Consider the following 25,021-nt stretch of genomic DNA (forward strand, 5'->3'; position numbering starts at 1 on the left):
TTTGTGTGTTTTTGTTTGTTTTTGTGTTTTTTAACTGAATTTCCAAAGGTTGTGCAAGTGTCTTACAATAAAATATGTCCACCTAATTATCCATTGCTCCTGGATCACAGTGACTCCTTCTATCATTCTAAACCACCCCTTCTACAAGATTTATTTCTGGTTTACCACTTCCTTTCTCAAATGTGTACATTGAGTATTCTAGCTGTACTTTCCCCTTGTTCCATTTTTCATTCCTTCTATGTATTTACTATTATTCCTCTTTGGTTTCAACTTCCTGATAGTCATTTTTCTAAACTGTCTGTTAGTACTTTGAAAGGTTTATATACATTCCATGGAGTTTCTGTCCTGCATATACTTGAACTGATGTCAGGTTATATTTCCATAATTCATTCATCTGCAATAAGAATTTGCAAGACTGGAGACTTGGAACGCCTAGACATGATTATATTCTCATCCATTTGCAGATTAATCTTTAGTCAACAAGAAAGTTTAAAAATGGCTTTGAATGTATTCTTAACTACCAATTTTTATAAATGGCTTTGTACAATGGTGTGTGATTATTATATTTTACATGAGATAAGACTTTATACTACCTATAAGTTTTGGAGAAAAAAGAAAACTAACATTTACTACTATAAAGGAATATGATAGAAATAGAAGATAGATTTTGTCACATCTCAGATGAGTACCCATATTCAAGACTTAAAGACATATTTCTAACTATGTTAGGCAGAGGGAAAACAAAACAACATATGATAAGGCAAGTATTTGTGACTTTTTAAAATGTCCCTTATTAAGTGATGAAATTTACTTTATTAGCTAACGTTTGGGGTTGAAATATGGGAGTCTGATCTATTTAACAAATTTCTGGAAGACACCTACTGAACAACACAAATGGTGCATGGTACCATTTCTGCACTTTAAGGAATGGTTGAACCTGTTTCGCATTAGTGATGGGTAAAGAAATCAACTCTATTGTAACTTGCTCCCTACACTTGAAAAACTCGTAATGTCACTAAGTGTCATCTACTTAGCAAATGTTATTTTGGCAAGTGTGATTTCAAAAAGTTTATTTGAAAAGGAATACACTTTCAGGAGATTAAATATAGATTATCATTGGTTTGAGAATGACATTTTTATAACAGAACCAAGTTGTACTAAAGTACCAGTGTTTTGAAGCACAAACGATCTTCTCAATTAATGTTTTGCTGAATTACATTTGACCTCTAAGTCAAGTTTTCCTGGCCATGATAGATCAATCACTGATCTATACTTCCAGGAACTATTTTTGGGACCACTTATGCTAGACTGAAATATTACAAAAATCATTAGGGGAAGGGTATTAAAAATAATCTTGTGACACTTTCTGATCTTGTTCATTCATATGGGCTGGTCATCTGTAAATTGAGTTTGAAATACAGTACTTTCTTTCGATTTTGTGACCTCATCTTTCATTTTAAGTTGCCTTGCATTACACAATTGCTTGCTGCTAATTCTTGTGTCTCAAGGAATTGGGGCCCAGAAATATTATAAGAAATAAGAAATTGAGGGAGGTTCCAGGAAGATGGTGGAGGAGAAGCTGGAGGCTAAACAAGCTCTCGCACAGAAAGCAGTTTTAGAGTTCCAGTGAACAGTCCTAAGCCAGAGAATCACACCAAGTGTGCCTTCACAGGACAGAGAGTGAGGCCAGAGAGAGAAAATACAGGCAGGGAGACAGCCCTGAGCACTTTCCAGCAGCCGCCACGGTGGCAGCCGTGGTGGCAGCGGCAACTGCCACCGCCATACCTGAATCACAGAGAGTCCAGGACGAAGGAGCCAGACGCAGCCGGCGAGCGGATTACACTCAACACCAGTAAGAACCGACAAGGAGCAAACATCTTCATCCTGCAGTTTGCAGACCAGAGATGACCCAGGAAGCAGGACTCGGCGTGAGTAGAAGCCTGATGTTCTCACTCCTTCTCAGGGAGCAGAGGAGGGAAGGCCACCCTTCCCCCCCCAGTACCAGAGATCTCCATCTTGGATACTGACAAAGCCCTGCGGAGCTGCTAGCTCCAACACAGGCCCTGGAATAAATCTAGAGTCATCTAGCAGATCACAAGAGCCTAACCTGACCTGCCAGACTCAGCTCCACCCAGGGAAACGTCACCCAGCTTGGTTGCCAGCCCCAGGAGTGACTTTCTTCACCGGGTAATCAGACCCAGAGGCTGCCCCTCCATTTAGCAGCCTTGATAATCAACTGAAATTCAGTAAACAGAAACCCTGAGAGTGGCTCCAGGCTGGGCTCTGTGAGTTTCTCACAAACCAGCCCCCGGGAAAAGCTTCTGTTTGCTGAAAGGCCTCAACTCTACCCAGAACCTAGCCTCATCACAGCATCTCCAAACTCGATGAAAAAGCCGTCTCCTCCCATTGAACGAACCTGGGAGGAGGATCGCAGAGCATTTTTCTGCCTGTTCAAAGAAACTGACTTGAGTAACCAACCAAGCCACAGAAACACAAGACCAGAGACTCCAACAAGAGGCTGGTTATGGACACAAGGGAGACACAGGATTTTTCCCACCGCTCCCAAAGAAATCAAAGAACTTTTTTTTTTGTTGTACCTTTATAAAAAAATTTTTTTCTTAAAAAATTTTTGTAATTTTTAATTTTAACTTTTTTTGAAAAAAAATTGTTTTCTAGTAATTTTTTTTTCTCTTAGAATTTTATTTTAGGGGTATAAGTGTGTGTGCGTTTTTCTTCCCTTTTTTGTTTTTGTTTTTTTGTTTTGTTTTGTTTTGTTTTTTGTTTAGCTCTACTGAACTTCTGATCTTTTTTTCTTTCTTTCTTATCCTTTTCACCTGTTCTTCTCTTTCGTTCTTTATGTGATTTAATTGCTGTTCTGCACATCCTCAGATAAACCCGTAGTCGATTACTAGACCTTATCCCCCATTGTGTACACACTTAATCCACAAATTTAGTACTCAATTCAAAACCTCTTACAAGTAAATTCCTTAATAGCAGTACTACATCTTTATACCTATATAATATTTTAAGTATTTTTATTTTTAAGTTTTTCATATCTCCTTTATATCCCTCCCATTCTTTCATTATATTCATGTTCTTCTCTGAATAGTTTGTTTTCTTTCTGTATAATATTTTTAATTTTTACCTTTCTATTTTTTCTGGTCTCTTTTTGTTCCCTTTCTCTTTCTTCTTTTATTTCTTTCTGTCTTCTTTCATCCTATCCAACCTATTGCCTACTTTAAGGTTAGGACTTAGCTAACACTCCCTGTGCCTTCCCACATCACTCTATTCCTATTTTTTACCCACATCTCTTCCTAAACCTAATAATTCCTGGTTTACCAAATTCTTCTTTGCGGTTCATAGCCCATAAATATATAGTTGTTTGATGTTGAATAGATGTATCTGTTGAACTACATTGTATCTGCAGACTACTGACTATACAAATACAGACTTTGGTTGATGCTTGCCTTAACATAGTGTTCTAGCACAAAACTGGTGTTAATTTCTTCCTAAATGAGCTGAGTAAGGCAGAAAAACACAAGAAAAATGGCAAGTCCGGGTATCTCAACTCCCATTCATGATAACCAGGGGACAGAACAGATAATGAATAATCCAGAGGAGAGTTCCCAAATAGCTCTACAAACACTGCTGGCAAACATGATAAATGAAAAGATTGAAAACATAGAAAGGACTCTGTATCAGCATGATAGGGAGAGAGAGGAGGCAATCTAAAACTTTATACAAGAATATCATAACCGTGAAGAAGCTACTCAAAAACTGATACAGGATTTGCGTGAGTAGCTTGAGAATACTGAAAGAGAAAGGCAGGAATGGCTTGAGCAGGCTGAGAACACTCAAAGAGAACTACAGGAATCTCACGAATGGGAGGAAGCTAATCAAAGAGTAATACAGGAATTGAGAGAGCAGGATGAGAATACACAAAGATCACTAAAAGCATTCATGGAATCCATTAACAAAGATCTGAAGGAAGTCAGGGAGACCACAAAGGGAATGCTGAATGGAAACCAACAGAAGGAATGGGAGTCCAAGGAAATCACAACCAATTAACTAAGTGATTTGAGAATAAACACTGAACACCAAATTAAGAAAGTAAAGAAGTTCATACAAGATCTCAAACAAAGCTTCAACAAAGAATTTGAAGCCATCAAAGCTGACCAACTAGAAGAAAAAAAATAAAAAACAAAGTAGAAAGTCTCAACAGTAGGCTAGACCATGCAGAAGATCGAATCTCAGGGATTGAAGACAGCCTAGACATTATAGAGAAAGAACATACAACCATCCAAGACAAATCCAAGAAATATGATAGATCTATCCAACACTTGGAAGACACCATCACAAGGCCTAATCTAAGGATAATGGTTGTAGAGGAGAACCTAGAAACAGAAGGTAATGGTCTAGGAAATTTGTTTAACAGGATCCTACAGGCCTATTCAAATACAAGAAGCTTTTAGAACTCCAAATCGACCAGATCAGAATAGGACATCCCACCATCACATTATAATCTGCACATGATCAATTCAGACCAAGGAAAAGATCCTTAAAGCTGTCAAGGAGAAAAGATTAATCACCTATAAAGGGAAACCAATTAGAATCACCTCAGATTTCTCAGCAGAGACAATCAAAGCAAGAAGAGCCTTGAATGATGTATCCCATGCCCTAAAAACAAACAACTATCAACCAAGAATACTGTATCCAGCTAAACTCTCCTTCATAACTGAAGGCCAAATAAAAACCTTCCATAGCAAAGAAAAATTGAAACAATACATCTCCACCAAACCAGCCCTACAAAAGATTCTTAAAGACGTCCTACACATAGAAAACCAACAAGAACACAATAAAGGCCAAGAAACTGCACCCAAACTGAGAATCCAAGAACCATAGGAAGAACCCAGTTTTTGCAGCCCCCAAGAAGGTGGATAACATGGCAGGAACTCCCAAATAACTTTCTGTCCTATCTCTTAATATTAACGGACTTAACTCAACAATTAAGTGACATAGACTGTCTAATTGGATTAAAAAACAAGATCCTTCTATCTGCTGCCTTCAAGAGTCACATCTTGCCCATAAAAACAAACACACTTTCAATGTTAAAGGCTGGAGCAAAATCTACCAAGCAAACGGCCCCCATAAACAGGTGGAATTTGCAATCCTAATATCGGATAAAATAGACTTCAAATAAAAATTTGTGAGAAGAGATAAAGAAGGTCGCTACATACTAATTAAGGGATCTATCCTTCAGGAGGATATTACACTTCTAAATATCTATTCGCCAAACAATGGAGCACCCAAATTTATCCAAGAAACACTACTTTCCCTCAAATCCCACATAGATCCAAACATATTAATAGTTGGGGATTTTAACACACCACTCTCCCCCACTAGATAGATCAACTCGGCAAAAACTAAACAGAGAAACCGCAGATCTAAACAACTGCATTGATCAACTAGATTTAATAGACATCTACAGAATATTTCACGCAGCAGCATAAGAATAGACGTTTTTCTCAGCAGCACAAGGAATATTTTCTAAAATAGACCACATTTTAGGCCACAAAGCAAACTTGTCCAAATACAGAAACATTTAAGTGACACCTTGCATTCTCTAAGACCACAAAGGAATAAAATTAGAACTCAACACCAAAAGCCACCGAAGAAAGACCGGTAACACATGGAGTCTGAACAACACAATGCTGAATCACGAGAGGGTCAAGGAAGAGATTAGAAAGGAAATTCAAATGTTCATGCATTTCAACAAAAATGAGCACACAAATTACCAGCTCCTCTTGGACACAGAAAAGGCAGTACTCAGAGGCAAGTTTATAGCTGTGAGTTCCTACATCAACAAATTGGAGAGATCTGAAACCAAAAATTTAATGAGACATCTGAACCTCCTTGAAAAAGAACAGCAAGATAAACCCCAATCCAGTAGATGGAAAGAAAAAATTAAAATTAAATCAGAATTAAATGAATTAGTATCCAAAAAAAACTATAGAAAGAATCAACAAAACAAAGATTTGGTTCTTTGAAAAAATGAACAAAATTGACAGACACTTAGCAAATCTTATAAGAAAAAGAAGAGAACACACACAAATAAATAAATTCAGAGATGAGAATGGAAACGTCACCACGGAACCAGAAAAGATTCATAACATTTTAAGGGAATACTTCTCAAAACTTTATGCTAATAAGTTAGAGAACTTGGCAGAAATGGACCTTTTCCTAGCAAATATTGAAATGCCAAAACTAAACCAAGATGAGTTAAACCATCTTAACCAGCCCATATCAAACATTGAAATAGAAAGAGCAATAAGAGACCTCCCAGCTAATAAAATCCAGGACCAGATGGTTTTACAGCAGAATTCTACAAGGCCTTCAAAGCAGAACTCAAACCAATACTCCTCCAAATCTTCAATGAAATTGAAAGAGAAAGTTTACTACCAAACACATTCTATGAAGCCATCATCACCCTCATCCCCAAAACAGGCAGGCACTCATCAAAGAAAGAGAACTATAGACCCATTTCTTTGATGAACATTGATGCAAAACTTCTCAACAAAATTTTTTCAAATCGACTTCAACAATTCATCCAAAAAATCATACACCAAGATCAAACAGGATTCATTTCAGTGATGCAAACCTGGGTCAACATACGCAAATCAATTAATATTTTTCGTCACATCAACAGGAGCAAGGATAAGAACCACATGGTTATCTCAATAGATGCAGAAAAAGCATTTGACAAGATCCAACACCCCTTTATGATGATGGTTTTGGAAAAATAAGGAATCCATGGAAGATTCCTCAATACAATATAGGCTGTATATGACAAACCTACAGCCAGCATTATACTTAATGTTGAAAAAGTAAAGCCATTTCTTCTTATCTCGTGAACAAGACAAGGATGTCCAATCTCTCCACTTCTCTTCAACCTAGTATTAGAATGCCTCGCTACAGCAATAAGACAAGATGTAGACATAAAGGGGATCCAAATAGGGAAAGACGAAATAAAAACTCTCCCTCTTTGCAGATGACATGATCTTGTACTTAAAGAATCCCATAGACTCCACTCCCAAATTACTCACGGTGATTCAAAACTCTGGCAAAGTAGCAGGGTATAAAATGAACCCTCAAAAATCAATGGCTTTTTTGTATGCCAACAATGAGAAAAGTGGGGCTGAAATTAGGAAAGCAACTCCATTTGTGATAGCCCCACAGAAAATAAAATACCTAGGAATTAACTTAACCAAAGAAGTGAAAGGCCTCTATGATGAACTTTAAAAACTTGAAGAAGGTTATCAAAACAGAACTTAGAAAATGGGAAAAACTCCCATGCTCCTGGATTGGAAAGATTAACATTGTGAAAATGGCAATACTTCCCAAGGCTATCTAAAAATTTAATGCGATACCTTTCAAAATTCCAACCTCATTCTTCAAGGAAATAGAAGAGGCAATCGAAAAATACATATGGAACAATAAAAGACCCGAATAGCAAAAAACATTCCTCAACGTAAAGACCACGGCTGGAGGAATATCAAAACCAAATTTCAAACTCTACTATAAAGCCATAGTAATCAAAACAGCTTGGTACTGGCACAAGAACAGACCTCAGGACCAATGCAATAGAATTGAAAACCCAGAAATGAACCTACAGACCTAGAGCCATCTAATCTTTGATAAGGGAGATTAAAAAAATAGAATGGAAGAAAGAGAGCCTCTTCAGTAAATGTTGCTGGCAAAATTGGTTAACTACTTGTAGAAAACGAAAGCTAGATCCTTATATATCACCCTGTACCAGAATCAACTCTAAATGGATCAAAGACCTCGGAGTCAAAGCAGACACTCTGAAAACATTACAGGATGGAATAGGAGAAACCCTATTTCTCCTTGGCACAAGCCGAAATTTTCTTTTTTTTTTTTTTTTTTTTAATTTAATTTAATTTTATTTGTGAACATACTGTACAGAGGAGTTACAGTTACATGGGCAGGATAATGTGTACATTTCTTACCAAGCATTGCAGCCTCCTCCTTTGTTTATCCTTCACATCCCTTCCCAGCCTCCCCCCTCCCCCCCTAATCCCAATCCTTCTCCTTCCTCCCTCCCCCCAGCCCCCCCCCCCCCACCAACATTGTAAAGTTCGTTTTGGACATGACAACTTGTACTTCTCATTGTTGCAACAGGTCCACCCGTATCCTTAAACAACTGGTTTTTCCCCATCTCCTCCACAAGTTATACTGACATCAAATATAGTGAAAGCAAGGGTTATACTGTGGGGGAGGGACATACAAAGCAACAAAGAGATAATCTTATAAATGTGTTAGAAACACATGCATGAAAGAAAAAAACATTAAAATACACATCTAAGGGTTCATTTTCCTGACATCACATTATCTGACCTTTTCCGCTTGACTCATACATATACTAGATATTACAAATAAGGGAAACCATGGGACCTACGTTTCTTTGGGCCTGGCTTACTTCACTTAATATAATTTTTTCCAAGTTTTTCCATTTCCTAACAAATGGGGCAATGTCATTCTTTCTGATGGAGGCATAGAATTCCATTGTGTATATATACCACATTTTCTTGATCCATTCATCTACTGAGGGGCATCTGGGTTGGTTCCATATCTTAGCTATGGTAAATAATGCTGCAATAAACATAGTTGTGCTGGTAGCTTTAGTGTGGTCTTGTTTGTAAACATTAGGGTAAATGCCCAAAAGTGGGATTGCTGGGTCATAGGGGAGTTCTATGTGGAGTCTTTTGAGGAACCTCCATACTGCTTTCCAAAGTGGTTGAACAAGTTTACATTCCCACCAACAATGAATTAAGGTTCCTTTCTGTCCACATCCCCTCCAGCATCTGTTGTTGTTAGAGTTCTTGATTTTTGCTGTTCTCACTGGAGTGAGGTGATATCTCAATGTTGTTTTGATTTGCATTTCTTTTATGGCTAGGGATGTTGAACATTTCTTCATGTGTCTATTGGCCATCCTTCTTTCTTCTTCAGAGAAGTTTCTCTTTAAGTCTTTCGCCCACTTATTTATTGGGCAGTTGTTTCTTTGAGGATTTGTTGTTGGGGGGTTTAATTTTTTGAGTTCCAAGTATATTTTAGATATGAGACCCTTGTCCGTTGTATGGCTAGTAAAGATCTTCTCCCAATCCGTGGGCTTTCTATTGATCTTGCTAGCTATGTCATTTGCCCTGCAGAAGCTCTGCAACTTTATGCAATCCCATTTGTCCAACCTTTCTTTGATTTGTTGTGTTTCCAGGTCTCTATTCAGAAAATTTCGGCCTGAGCCAAGGAGACCTAGGGTTTCTCCTATTCCATCCTGTAATGTTTTCAGAGTGTCTGCTTTGAGTTCAAGGTCTTTGATCCATTTGGAGTTGATTCTGGTGCAGGGTGATATATAAGGATCTAGCTTAAGTTTTCTACATGTAGTTAACCAATTTTGCCAGCACCATTTACTGAAGAGGTTGTCTTTCTTCCATTCTATTGTTTTAGCTCCCTTATCGAAGATTAGATGGCTATAGGTCTGTGGGTTCATTTCTGGGTTTTCAATTCTATTCCATTGGTCCTGAGGTCTGTTCTTATGCCAATACCAAGCTGTTTTGATTACTATAAGCCGAAATTTTCTTAATAGAGACCCGGAAACACAACAAATCAAAGAAAGGTTGGACAAATGGGATTGCAAGAAGTTGCAGAGCTTCTGCATGGCAAAGGACATAGCTAGCAAGATCAATAGAGAGTCCATGGATTGGGAGAAGATCTTCACTAGCCATACAACGGACAAGGGTCCCATATCAAAAATATACTTGGAACTCAAAAAATTAAATCCCCCAACAACAAATCCTCAAAGAAACAACTGCCCAATAAATAAGTGGGCTAAATACTTAAAGAGAAACTTCTCTGAAGAAGAAAGAAGGATGGCCAATAGACACATGAAGAAATGCTCAACCTCCCTAGCCATATAAGAAATCCAAATCAAAACAAATTTGAGATACCATCTCACCTCAGTTAATATGGCAAAAATCAAGAACTCTAACAAAAACAGATGCTGGAGGGGATGTCGACAGAAGGGAACCTTACTTCATTGTCATTGTTGGTGGGAGTGTAAACTTGTTCAACCAGTTTGGAAAGTAGTATGGAGGTTCCTCAAAAGACTCCACATAGAGCTCCCCTATGACCCAGCAATCCCACTTTTGGGCATTTACCCAAACGTTTACAAACAAGACCACACTAAAGCCACCAGCACAACCATGTTTATTGCAGTATTATTTACTATAGCTAAGATATGGAACCCCCCCTGATGCCCCTCAGTAGATGAATGGATCAAGAAAATGTGGTATATATACACAATGGAATTCTATGCCTCCATCAGAAAGAATGACATTGCCCCATTTGTTAGGAAATGGAAAGACTTGGAAAAAAATATATTAAGTGAAGTAAGCCAAGCCCAAGGAATCATAGGTCCCATGGTTTCCCTTATTTGCAATATCTAGTATATGTATGAGTCAAGCAGAAAATGCCAGATAAGGTGATGTTAGGAAAATGAACCCTAAGATATGTATTCAAATGTTTATTTCTTTCACGTGATTGTTTCTAACACATTAATAAGATCATTTGTTTGTTACTTTGTATGTCCCTCCCCCACAGTATAACCCCTGCTTTCACTGTTTTCATGTCGTTATAATTTGTGGAGGGGAAGGGGAAAAACAAGTCTTTTAAATAAGGATACAGGTCGGCCCATTGCAACAATAAGTACAAGTTGTCATGCCGAAAACGAACTTTACAACTTTGGTGGTGGGGGGGAAGATTGGGTGGGTGGGCGGTGGCAGGATGGGAAAAGTTGGGAAGGGGAAACAAAGGAGGAGGCTACAATGCTTAATAAGAAATATACTCATTATCTTGCCCATGTAATTGCAACCCCTCTGTACAGTATTTTCACAGTAAAAAATAATAAAAAAATTAAAAAGAAAGAAAAAAAAGCCTAGGACCAAATGGATTCACAACAGAATTGTATAAGACCTTTAAAGAAGAAATAATACCTATACTCCTCAAGCTCTTCAGAGAAACAGAGAAGGAGGGAGCTATCCCAAACTCATTCCATGATACCAATAACACACTCATCCCCAAACCAGGCAAAGACCCAACAAAAATAGAAATACAGGTCAATTTCCTTGATGAACACAGATGCAAAGTTCCTTAACAAAATTCTAGCTAACAGAATCAAGAAACACATAAAAAAATACATACACTAAAACCAAGTAGGCTTCATCACAGAGATGCAGGGATGGTTTATCATACGTAAGTCAATAAATATAATCCAACACATCAACAGAGCCTAGGTCAAGAATCATATGATTATCTCCACAGATGCAGAAAACGGTTTTGTTAAAATTCAACATTCATTCATGCTAAAAGCTCTGGAGACAATAGGAATAGAAGGAACATTTCTTAAAACATTAAAAGCCATTTATGACAGACCAATAGCTAATACTATACTTAATTGGGAAAAGCTACAACCAATTCTCTTAAAATCAGGAACAAGGCAAGGATGCCCACTGTGTCTACTCCTGTCAATATAGCCCTGGAAACCTTAGCCAGGTCAATAAGGCAAGAAAAAGACATTAAAAGGATATGCATAGGGAAAGAAGAAATTAAACTATACCTTTTTGCATATGACATGATACTATACCTTCACAATCCCAAAAACTCCATCCCCAAACTCTTAGAAATCAAAAATCACTTCGGCAATGTAGCAGGATACAAAAATCAATCCAATAAAATCAGTTGCCTTCCTGTACACTGACAATGTACAAGCAGAGAGGGAAATAAAGGAAGAAACACCATTCACAATGACCTCCCCTAAAATAAAATATTTAGGAATTAACCTAACCAAAGATGTAAAAGAACTATTTAATGAAAACTATAAAAAGTTAAAGAAAAAAATTACAGAAGACACTAGGAAATGGAAAGACCTCCCATGCTGTTGGATAGGTAGACAATATAGTGAATATGGCAATACTGCCCCAATTAATATACAAATTCAATGCAATTCCTATTAAAATCCCAATGATGTATATCTCTGAAATACAGAAAACAGTCCAAAAATTCGTATGGAACCACAAAAGACCTAGAATAGCCAAAACAATTCTAGAGAATAAAGACAACATGGGAGGGATATCCATGCAGCACTTCAAACTCTACTATAGAGCTATAATAACAAAGACAGCATGGTACTGGCACAAAAACAGACCCGAAGACCAATAGAATAGAATAGAATAGAAGATCCAGAAATAAATCCACATGCCTACAGTCAGCTGATATTTGACAAAGGAACCAAAGACAGACAATGGAAGAAACACAGCCTCTTCAACCACTGGTGCTAAGAAAACTGGGTGGCCACATGAAGAAGAATAAAAGTAGACCCCAGCATATCACCATACACCAATATTAACTCAAAATGGATTAAAGATCTTAGCATTAAACCTGAATCTTTGAAACCACTGCAGGCAGAGTAGGAGAGACACTTGAACTTATAGGCACTTATAGGCACAGGAAAGAATTTCCTGAACAGAGTCTCAGGCTCACAACAAATTGGAGTGAGACTTGACAAATGGGACTACCTTATAATAAAAAACTATAGCAAAGCTATAGCTGTAATGCAAAGCGATCGCAACCAAGCTAGAAAGACAACCAATTAATTGCAAAAAACTACTTACCAGCAATATATCCGACAATGTGTTAATATCCAGTATATACAGGGATCTCAAGAAACCAGGCCCTCCCAAACCTAACAAACCAATTACTTAAGGGGAAAGGGAACTAAAGAGAGACTTCTCAGAAGAAGAGATAAAAATGGCAAAGAAACACATTAGGAAATGTTCACCATCCCTGGTTGTAAAGGAAATGTAAATAAAGACAACCATGAGATACCACCTTACCCCAGTCAGAATGTCCCACATCCTCAAGTCAGCCAATGACAAATGCTGGAGGGGATGCGGAGAAAGAGGAACCCTACTACACTTCTGGTGGGAATGTACACTTTTACAACCACTTTGGAAGACAGTCTGGAGAGTCCTAAGAAAGCTAAATATTGACCTCCCTTATGACCCAGTCATACCACTTCTAGGCATCCATCCTGAACAACAGGAACCAGTATACAAGGACACATGCACCTCCATGTTTATTGCGGCACTGTTTGTAATAGCCAGGATATGGAAACAACCCAGATGTCCCACCACAGATGAATGGATCCCAAAATTGTGGTATCTATACACAATGGAATATTATTCAGTCATTAGAAATGACAAAATAATGGCATTTGCAGGGAAATGGATGGAGCTAGAAGGTGATCATGTTGAGCAAAGAAGCCAAGAGCATTGAGACCAACAGTACATGGTCTCCCTGATAAGTGGATGTTAAAACCAAAATGTTAGGTAATATGACATATTTAACAGGACTTCGGAAACAAAGGACTTTCACTCATCTGGTCAAATGAATAATAATGGTTCCAACGAAAGTTCCGACTATCCAGTGGTAAGGTGAATTATGTGTGTTTATATGTGAGTGTCTCTGTTCATGATTTTTTTTCTCACGTGGCCCTTTCATTTCCACACTGCAGTTGTGTTTTTGAATATGTTGGCCAACACAGTCACAGCAGTCACCTTCCTGGCTGGGTAACTTTTCATAGATTTCTGTTTTCTTGTGAAGACAGTATAAAATATTCTTTTGAATTGGGTGTCCATATATAATTATACCTAACTTAGTGTGACACTCTAGAAATGGAGTACCTTCTAGGATTCTAAATCTCTGTTTCATTAGAGAAATCTAGGGTAATTTTCTGTTGTTATTCTGCCACTGGTTATCCTCTTCCTCTGGTTTATTTATGATATTGTGGATTTTTGTCACATAATTTAGGATTTGTGATGGTTGTATCAAGTTATTTTTGTTTTTCTGTTTGTGTTACTTTGAAATAGTGATTTCAGGCTTGTATGAAGAGACAGTAATAATATGAAATGTAAAGAGCTTAAAGCTTAAAGAGGCACAATGAAGGCCTAAGTAACTCCATTACAGGCTAGCAACCATCTTGTGAGGTATGAATTATGAAAATAACCATGGGTTGGGCCCAGAAATGACACAAAAAGTAAATCAATTCCTGGACAACTGAGACATAAACAATCCTTGGGAAAGCTGCAGGAATTTTCTCCAAATGCATTTACCAAACATTGGGTGGCCATGCAGGACACAGTGACCCAGAGGCCAGACACTTCCTGTCAATCACACCTCAATAATATTAGCCAATCACATTATGTATATCTTAGTTTGCTTAATATGTTAATCAATCAAGTAATTTCTCATGTAAATCTTCCTCAAAGTTGTTTGTTCAATACTCTAAAAACTGTGCTGATTCTATGCTTTGGGTCTCTTAGTGTCATGGGTTACCGATTGCAAAGAGTACCAACCTGGAGCTTGCAAATAAAAGACTCCTTTGCTATTTGCATTGGTCGAGGTCTCTGGTGGTCTTCGGGTGGTCTTGAGTCTAGGTAAGACAAATGTAAGTTATTACATTGAAACAAAGAGAGCAGACATTTTAACCTATTTGCTACAAGTAAATTAATATTAAACAAGGCTAATTAACTCTTATTTACTCTTCAGAGGTTGAGTATAGTACTCTTGGATATATTGGAGGAAAAGACTTTAGACTGATTACAATTTATGCCTTTCACAGAAATTACTGGCTAAACATTCTTCTTCAGAAAGGCAAATGCTCCATTTTTTTCATATTAGTATCATAAAATCATAACATCTGCATGTTGAATTGTTTTCCTCTGCTATTTTCAATACCATTCTTCATACATTAGGTATCTAGGGCTTGGAATGACCCGTTCCTTAAAATAGCTATATTGCTTATATTGTGATATAAATCTCAGTAATATTAATATGAATTTATCTCTGAGTTTCATCTTGAGCTACATTCATATGTAATTTATGCAGTTTCAAGCAAGAAACATATTTTACTCTTTTTTGTACTTTAAACAATAAATCTATTATCTTTAGAAATATATTCTAAAGAAAATATGTTCTTTTATATTGTTCCAGTAAACATCATTTATTTCTAGTACTTTTACTGAAATAAATATAAAGTATGTCACATGGAGACAACCCCCCCTTATCACTTTAAAGTATATCCTTGGGGACTATTTTATATATAAAAATAAAAAAGTACAATGCACATGTTTATACATGAATCATCTAATGGTTAAGTCAATTAAACACAAGAACTATCATACCACATCAAGTCTCAATTTACTTAAAGGCACATTGTTCATGAATATCACTCATTTTTAGAAAATGACTAGTCACAACAAAGTTTATATTTCAAATTTAAAAAATAAAAATTACACCCAGATTTGATGTGAATATCCTGTTTCCAGGAATATATTTATCCAGCAAACAGGGAAACAAAAATATAAGGGCTTGTCATATAGAAAGAAAGATGTAAAGCATACTGTCTTTCCTTAAGATGATACATACATGCAAATCGTGTCATTTATTCAAAGATACTATAGAAATTCATGAGCAGATTTGTGATCAGAAGTGATAAGTAAGCAAAGCAACTGGAAAACTGTATTTGAAAATAGTGCTTTCAATATATGATGACGTTTTCAATAAATAAGCCTATAGATGATGATTTTGTATCTGTAACACACATCCAGTATTCTACATTTTTGACATACTCCCATTGTCTTCCCTAAGTTCTTGATCAATATTATTCTACTTTCATGATGTCAATTGCTACTAAAGTAACAAGGTGGGTGTTCCCTTGGTTTCCACATCCAATAAATTTTAGTATTTTGCAACGGTGTCAAAAGTCATGGAGTTTGACTTGGATGTGAAGTTTGAGGATACTGTATTCAGGGTATTAATTGGCCTGTAGCAGCCAGGAACTTATTGTGAATACACAGACACACGGGATACTAAGAATTAGGGACTTGATCTCGGGGAAAGATAAAGGTCCAGGCAAGATCTTGAAGCTGAGATAAAGCAATGCAGCAAACATCAACCAACTATCATTACAAGGGAATGGAACTTATATCTGATGTGTCTGGTTGGCAGCTGTGTGTGTGTGCGTGTTTGTGTGTATGTGTTTGTGTGTGTGTGTGTGTGTGTGTGTGTGTGTGTGTGTGTGTATAGAATTTTAGTGTGGCTTCTATATTTACAGTCCATAGAGCATTACTTGCTAAGGAGAAGGTGCCTTTACCAGAGCTCCGATACCACTGTCATCACTTTTTACTGCAAAAAAAAAACACTTGCTTAATCTCTAATTAAAAAGGGAAAAATAAACTAACATCTTAGATGAGTCTTTTGAAAATTAATTGGCAAATTGAAGGCCAAAGGGAGAAATTGGAGATTAATATAATCTTTTTCCTCTCTTCTGATTATTAAACCACAATAGCTGTGATTTTCAGGAATCTCCTGTAATGTACTTACTGTTGAATTATTAATATGTTTAATAATATGAAACATATGATAGAGAAATAGATCAGCCAGCAAGCACAAAAAACTAGTGATAAGTTCGAGCTTTTGAGCAGGGTTGCCACATCTTTTAGGAATGCAATTCCTTCATATGAATTTCAAATTTCATGGCTTTCCTTGTGTGATTAAATGGCAAGAAAGTACTGTAGAAACAAAAATTCCTGTTCAGCCAAGAAGAAAGTGCTTATGTTCCCATCCTTTTGTGGCAAATTTCCATTCCATAAAGAGTCTTTGTTAGAATGCTTTCATTTAATATACTTTAGCACATCATCCTTCCCTGTTGGAGACAGGAAAAAAAAATTTTGTTTGAATATTATCTCACGTAAGTTAGTGTGTACCGGCATGTTTTGTATAATTACAGAAGTTTGTAATAAATATAAGTAGGGATCATGTCACAAATATAAAATATAATTAAAATCACATAAGACTAGAAGTCACAGAATTTTGTGCATGAAAACATACATTAGATTAGTTGCAGAATTTCTATTTTGAGACAGACTTTATATTAAAGTATAAAGCACTTTACTAAGGGTTGAAACATTTTATTGAAAAATATATATTTCTTAGAGATATTTTGCTTCATATTTTAAGAAGAAAAATCGTCTCAAAGTAATTATTTTTTAAAATTTTTTCCCGTTTCCATGTGATTAACCTCCAAATTAGAAATTCAGATATTTAATTCAAATTAGCCAAAAATATTTATTGAGTATAAGAACCTTCTGCTCTCTACATTCTTCAGACTAACTTTACCAAATATGATGAGTCTGAAATAATCAGTCTCTTTGTGACCTGTGTTGATATTATTTACAATGTGAGCAAAATGTTTAAAAAGTAGTATTTAGTTTAGCTTAATTGCTCTGAAGAGACAACAAATGATATAATCAAAGGCTAAAACTGAGTAGATTTAAAAGTTAGATTTCAGGAAATGTTTTTGACCACACTGGTTACTAACCATTATTAATCTTAACTGGAACATTGAGAATAACCATAAGCCCAAGTGTAAGTAGATTCTAAAATTAATAGCAATACTCTAATTCACATTCATTCTAATTCTTACCTGGCTTAATATGAAATTTACCTTCAGGGGCTGGGAAGGTGGCTCAGTGGTAGAGCGCTTGCCTTGCGTGCTCGAGGCCCTGGGTTCGATTCCTCAGCACCACATAAGCAAAAAGTAAAAAGCTGGAAGTGGTGCTGTGGCTCAAGTGGTAGAGTGCTAGCCTTGAGCTGAAGAGCTAAGGGACAGCACCCAGGCCCAGAGTTCAGGCCCCACGACCGGACCCCCCCCCCAGAAAAAGAAATTTACCTTCAATTTGACCCTCATTTATTTCTCTTACACTCTAACCCTAACCATGGATAGAATCCTAACCATAACCTTGACACTAATGGTATCTCAAATCTAAAATTTATGAAAAATGCTTGTTTGTGTCATCCTAACTGAAATTCCACTTGTAATTCTTGAAATAAATTGCAGGTTTTCCTAAACCCTATAGATTTTCTCACTCTTAACTTTGAACCTATCTTGTTCCATAAGAGGAATCATTATACCCATTGATCTCAAATCCTAATATTATGAAATACATTGTATTTCCATTATTCCTGCTATTCCTGAATTCCTAGAACCTAAAATAAGTTCAGATTTACTTAACATTTAACCCATTCCTTTTTTTTTCTTTTTGTTGGGGGTGCAGATTGGTTTCTGGGCCTGGGCAGGATCCCTGAGCACTAGGCAAGGGCAAAATCCCTGAGTCCTTTAGCTCAAGGTGTGCACTTGACCACTTGAGCCACAGCACCACTTTCAGGTTTTCTGGTGGTTAATTGCACATAAGAGTCTCACAGACTTTCCTGCCAGGGCTGGCTTTGAACTGCAGTCCTCAGAAATCAGATTCCTGAGCAGCTCTGATAATAGGTGGAAGCCACCAGTTTAACCAAATTCTTTACTCTTTCCTCAACCCACTTTAACCAGAAACCTAATCCTAATCACAATCTGAATTAACACCAAATGGTTAATGTAAGGAAAATTGTCTGGATTCTATTCAATCACACATTTTATTGCTTCTGCTTCTTAGTGAAAAACTAAATTTTACCCTAATGCTATCCTTCGCTAACCCTAACAAGAACTAAAACAGCAATTCACAATTTAAACCAAATCATATCTGAATGTTAAAAGCAACACAGACGTTGGTTTTCATTCATTCTAACTTTGATATCATTCATTCTTCTTAAAATATATTGCAGTTTTACACAATACCTTACACCTTTTTCTCATCCAAACCCCATGTCTACCAGGAACACCTTGTTGAATCCTAAACCGACAGATAACTGAATCAAAATGTTAATAGCAAGCCTCTATTTCACATTTATCCCAACTCTTGCTAGGTATGTAAGTCTAAATTTTACTTGCATTTTGAACCTAAAGTTTTTAAAGTGTTTTCCTATTTCCTGTCAGGTTTTATTTTACATTTTTTAAAAATTTTAGTTATTGTAAAAGAGGCTGACAGAGGGATTATGGTTATATGTGTAAAGTAATGAGTACACTTCTTGTTGAACATTGTTACTCTCTTCTTTTTTGTTCTCCCACTATAACTTCCCTCTCCCACCTCTCTCACTCCTCTTTCCCAATGTTGTAAAGTTCATTTTCAATATAATGTGTTGAGTATCATTGTTGCAATGGGTCATCTTGTGTTGAACCTAAATTTTCTTTTTCTCTAACCCTAATTCTAATTCTGTCTGCTATCCTAACCCTAACCATAATAATAACAATAGCCCAATTCAGAAGATAAGAAAAAATATTAAAGTTTTTATTCATCCTGTTGATTCACTGTACATACTGAATTAAGTTGCAGTTCACCTTAAATCTTCCAATTTAGATTATATGTGCATATTTAAAGATGTAATTTTATGTGAAAAACAGAAATCCTTGGAGGAAGGAGTAATGAAAAGGAAATAGAGGGAGTATAATCAAATGCTTTAAATATATTTTGGAAAGAGCATAAGGAAACTGCCACTTCTGATAATTAATAACCACTAACAAAATAACTAAAAATTAATAAGCAAATAACACACTGCCATCTAGTTTTCTTTAAGAGAGCCATAATATGTCTTGGGAATAAAATACTTGTGTGAAATAAACTTTGTTCATGCATAATTCATATTGCCATTGGCCAATTATTTAACTTAATCAATAAAAATATATCAAATAAAATTCCATGATAAAAAAATATAAATCAGTTAGTAATTGTTTGAGAAAAATTAGTCATGTGCTGCTGAGAAAAACGTGTATTCTTATGCTGCTGGCTGAAATATTTGGTAGATGTCTCTTAAAACTAGTTGATCTATGCAGCTGTTTAGACGTGCAGTTTCTCTGTTGAGTTTTTGCCTAGTTGATCTGTCTAGTGGGGAGAGTGGTGTGTTAAAAATCCCAACTATTAATGTCTTTGGATCTATGTGGGATTTGAAGGAAAGTAGTGTTTCTTGGATAAATTTGGGTGCTCCATTGTTTGGCGAATAGATATTTAGAATTGTAATATCCTCCTGAAGGAGAGATCCCTTAATTAGTATGTAGCGTTATCTCTTCTCAAAAATTTTAATTTGAAGCCTATTTTATCTGATATTAGAATTGCAACTCCCATCTGTTTTTGGGGGCCGTGTGCTTGGTAGATTTTGCTCTAGGCTTTAACATTGAAAATGTGTTTGTTTTTACGGGCAAGTTGTGACTCCTGAAGGCAGCAGATAGAAGGATCTTGTTTTTTAATCCAACTAGACAGTTTATGCCGCTTAATTGGAGAGTTAAGTCCGTTAATGCTAAGAGATAGGACGGAGAGGTATTTGGGAGTTCCTGCCATGTTATCCACCTTCTTGGGGGCTGCAAAAACTGGGTTCTTCCTATGGTTCTTGGATTCTCAGTTTGGGTGCAGTTTCTTGGCCTTTATTGTGGTCTTGTTGGTTTTCTATGTGTAGGGCATCTTTAAGAATCTTTTGTAGGGCTGGTTTGGTGGAGATGTATTGTTTCAATTTTTCTTTGCTATGGAAGGTTTTTATTTGGCCTTCAGTTATTAAGGAGAGTTTAGCTAGGTACAGTATTCTTGGTTGATATTTGTTTGTGTTTACAGCTTGGCATACATCATTCCAGGCTCTTCTTGCTCTGATTGTCTCTGCTGAGAAATCTGAGGTGATTCTAATTGGTTTTGCTTTATAGATGATTAATCTTTTCTCCTTGACAGCTTTAAGGATCTTTTCCATGGTCTGAGTTGATCCTGTGTGGATTATAATGTGATGGTGGGATGTCCTATTATGATCTGGTCGATTTGGAGTTCTAAAAGCTTCTTGTATTTGAATAGGCCTAGCTTTTTGCAGGTTTGGGAAGTTCTCTGCTAGGATCCTGTTAATCAAATTTCCTAGACCGTTACCTTCTGGTTCTAGGTGCACCTCTACACCCATTATCCTTAGATTAGGCCTTGTGATGGTGTCTTCCAAGTGTTGGATAGATCTATCATATTTCTTGGACTTGTCTTGGATGCTTGTATGTTCTTTCTCTATAATATCTAGGCTGTCTTCTATCCCCGAGATTTGATCTTCTGCATGGTCTAACCTGCTGTCAAGACTTTCTACTTTGTTTTTTATTTCTTTTCCTTCTAATTGGTCAGCTAAGAAAAGTCCAGGACCAGATGGTTTTACAGCAGAATTCTTCAAGGCCATCAAAGCAGAACTCACACCAATACTCCTCCAAATCTTCAATGAAATTGAAAGAGAAAGTTCACTACTGAACACATTCTATGAAACCATCAAAACCCTCATCCCAAAACCAGGCCCGGACTCATCAAAGAAAGAGAACTATAGACCCATTTCTTTGATGAACATTGATGCAAAACTTCTCAACAAAATTTTGGCCAATCGACTTCAACAATTCATCCAAAAAAATCATACACCAAGATCAAACATGATTCATTTTAGTGATGCAAAGCTGGGTCAATATGTGCAAATCAATTAATATTATTCATCATATCAACAGGAGCAAGGATAAGAACCAGATGGTTATCTCAATAGATGCAGAAAAATCATTCGACAAGATCCAACACCCCTTTATGATGAAGGTTTTGGGAAAATTAGGAATCCATGGAACATTCCTCAATACAATAAAGGCTGTATATGACAAACCTACAGCCAGCATTATACTTAACGGTGAAAAAATAAAACCATTTCCTCTTAATTCAGGAACAATACAAGGATGTCCACTCTCTCCACTTCTCTTCAATCTAGTAATAGAATGCCTAGCTACAGCAATAAGACAAGAAGCAAACATAAAGGGGATCCAAATAGGGAAAAAAATAAAACTCTCCCTTTTTGCAGATGACATGATCTTGTATTTAAATAATCCCATAGACTCCGCTGCCAAATTACTCAAGCTGATTCAAAACTTTGGCAAAGTAGCAGGGTATAAAATTAACCCTCAAAAATCGATGGCTTTTCTGTATGCCAAAAATGAGAAAAGTGTGGCTGAAATTAGGAAAGTAACTCCATTTGTAATAGCCCCTCAAAAAATAAAATACCTAGGAATCAACTTAACCACAGAACTGGAGGACCTCTATGATGAAAACTTTAAAAACCTGAAAAAGGAAATCAAAACAGAACTTAGAAAATGGCAAAACCTCCCATGCTCCTGGATTGGCAAGATAAACATCGTGAAAATGACAATACTTCCTGAGGCTATCTACAAATTCAATGCAATACCTATCAAAATTCCAACTTCATTCTTCAAGGAAATAAAAGAGGCAATTCAAAAATTCATATGGAACAATAAAAGACCCCGAATAGCAAAAACGCTTCTCAACGGAAAGAACACTGCTGGTGGAATATCAATACCAAATTTCAAACTCTACTATAAAGCCATAGTAATCAAAACAGCTTGGTAGTGGCATAAGAACAGACCTCACGACCAATGGAATAGAATTGAAAACCCAGAAATGAACCTACAGACCTATAGCCAACTAATCTTTGATAAGGGAGCTAAAATAATAGAATGGAAGAAAGACAGCCTCTTCAGTAAATGGTGCTGGCAAAATTGGTTAACTACTTGTAGAAAACGAAAGCTCGATCTTTATATATCACCCAGCACCAGAATCAACTCCAAATGGATCAAAGACCTCAGAGTCAAAGCAAACATTCTGAAAACATTACAGTTTGGAACAGGAGAAACCCTAGGTCTCTTTGTCTCAGGCCGAAATTTTCTTAATAGAGACCCGGAAACACAACAAGTCAAAGAAAAGTTGGACAAATGGGATTTCATGAAGTTGCAGAGCTTCTGCTTGGCAAAGGACATGGCTAGCAAGATCAACAGAAAGCCCTTAGATTGGGAGATGATCTTCACTAGCCATACAACAGACAAGGGTCTCATATCTAAAATATACTTGGAACTCAAGAAATTAAATTCCTTAACAACAAATCCTCAAAGAAACAACTGCCCAATAAATAAGTGGGCTAAAGACTTGAAGAGAAACTTCTCTGTAGAAGAAAGAAGGATAGCCAATAAACACATGAAGAAATGCTCAACCTCCTTAGCCATAAAAGAAATGCAAATCAAAACAACATTAAGATACCACCTCACCCCAGTTAGAATGGCTATAATCAAGCACTCTAACAACAACAGATGCTGGAGGGGATATTGACAGAAGGGAACCATACTTCATTGTTAGTGGGAGTGTAAACTTGTTCAACCACTTTGAAAAGCAGTATGGAGGTTCCTGAAAAGATTTCACATAGAACTCCCCTATGACCCAGCAATCCCACTTTTCGGCTTTTACCCAAATGTTTACAAACAAGACCACACTAAATCTACCACCACAACCATGTTTATTGCAGCATTATTTACCATAGCTAAGATATGGAACCAACCCAGATGCCCCTCAGTAGATTAATGGATCAAGAAAATGTGGTATATATACACAATGGAATTCTATGCCTCCATCAAAATGAGTGACATTTCCCCATTTGTTAGGAAATGGAAAGGCTTGGAAAAAATTATATTACGTGAAGTAAGCTAAGCCCAAAGAAACATAGGTCCCATGGTTTCCCTTATTTGCAATATCTGGTATATGTATGAGTAAAGCAGAAAAGGTCCGATAATTTGATGTTAGGAAAATGAACCCTTAGTTATGTATTTAAATGTTTTTTTTCTTTCATGCATTTGTTTCTAACGCATTTGTAAGATTATTTCTTTGTTGCTTTGTATGTCCCTCCCCCACAGTATAACCCCTGCTTTCACTATATTTGATGTCTGTATAATTTGTGGAGGAGATGGGGAAAAACAATTCGTTGAAGGATACAGGTGGACCCTTTGCAACTATGAGAAGTACAAGTTGTCATGTCGAAAACGAACTCTACAACTTTGGTGCAGGGGCGGGGGATTGGTTGGGGGGGAAGGCTGTTAAGGGATGTGAAGGGTAAACAAAGGAGTAGGCTTTTATGCTTGATAAGAAATGTACTCATTATCTTGCCCATGTAATTGTAACCCCTCTGTAGATTATGTTCACAAAAAATAAAAGTTAAAATTAAAAAAAAGAAAAAGTAGTCATGACTTTTAAAAAACTAAATTTCTAGTTCCCTACAAAGCAGTGATTTAGGTTTACTAATCTAGCATTTCTAGTAAGTTTAGAGAACATGATTGGCATAAAAATCAGCTAAATGTACATCTTCTTTCTTGAATGGGTGATGTTTGAAACATTTTCTTTTATTCAAATGAATACCTATATTTACTTTTCAGAATAAATGCAATTTTATCTCCTTTTATCTCCCTGCAATTAAATGTATTACTATATTCAGGTACTTAAAAGCTAAATTTTCTATGTTTGTTATGTAACCCTACATATTCAGAATGACATGGTTTTTCTATTCGTAAATGTCTAACCTCTGGAATTTTTGCATCAGTAACATAAATTATCTAATAAAGTTGTTGTGAAGGTTCCAGTAAACAGTGTGGTCAAAAACATTTCTTGAATTGTAAATTTTAAATCTAATCCTTTTTTGGTTTTGATTATGTCATTCATTGTCTCTTCAAAGCAATTAAACTAAAATAAATACTACTTATTAAACCTTTAACTCACATTGTAAATAATATTAACATAGTTCACACAGAGTCTAATTATTTCAAACTCATCATATTTGATGATCTTCATGTGAAGATTATGGAGAGTAGAAGGTCCTTATACTCAATAATATTTTTGTTTAAATTAATTCAAATCATTTATCTGGATTTCTAATTTGGAGATTGATCACATGGAAACAGGAAAATAATAAGAAAAATGATTACTTTGGGAGCATTTTCTTCTTAAAATTATGCAGCAAAAATATCTTAAAATATCTTAAATATATATTAAACATATTATATGTGTTAAATATATTAAAATATATTTTTAATAAAATGTTTCAATCCTTAGGTAAAGTGCATTATTCTTTAATATAAAGTTTA

This window comes from Dipodomys spectabilis, unplaced genomic scaffold (genome assembly GCF_019054845.1).
Source record: "Dipodomys spectabilis isolate Male_0828 unplaced genomic scaffold, ASM1905484v1 ptg000192l, whole genome shotgun sequence".
In the NCBI taxonomy this organism is placed as follows: domain Eukaryota; kingdom Metazoa; phylum Chordata; class Mammalia; order Rodentia; family Heteromyidae; genus Dipodomys; species Dipodomys spectabilis.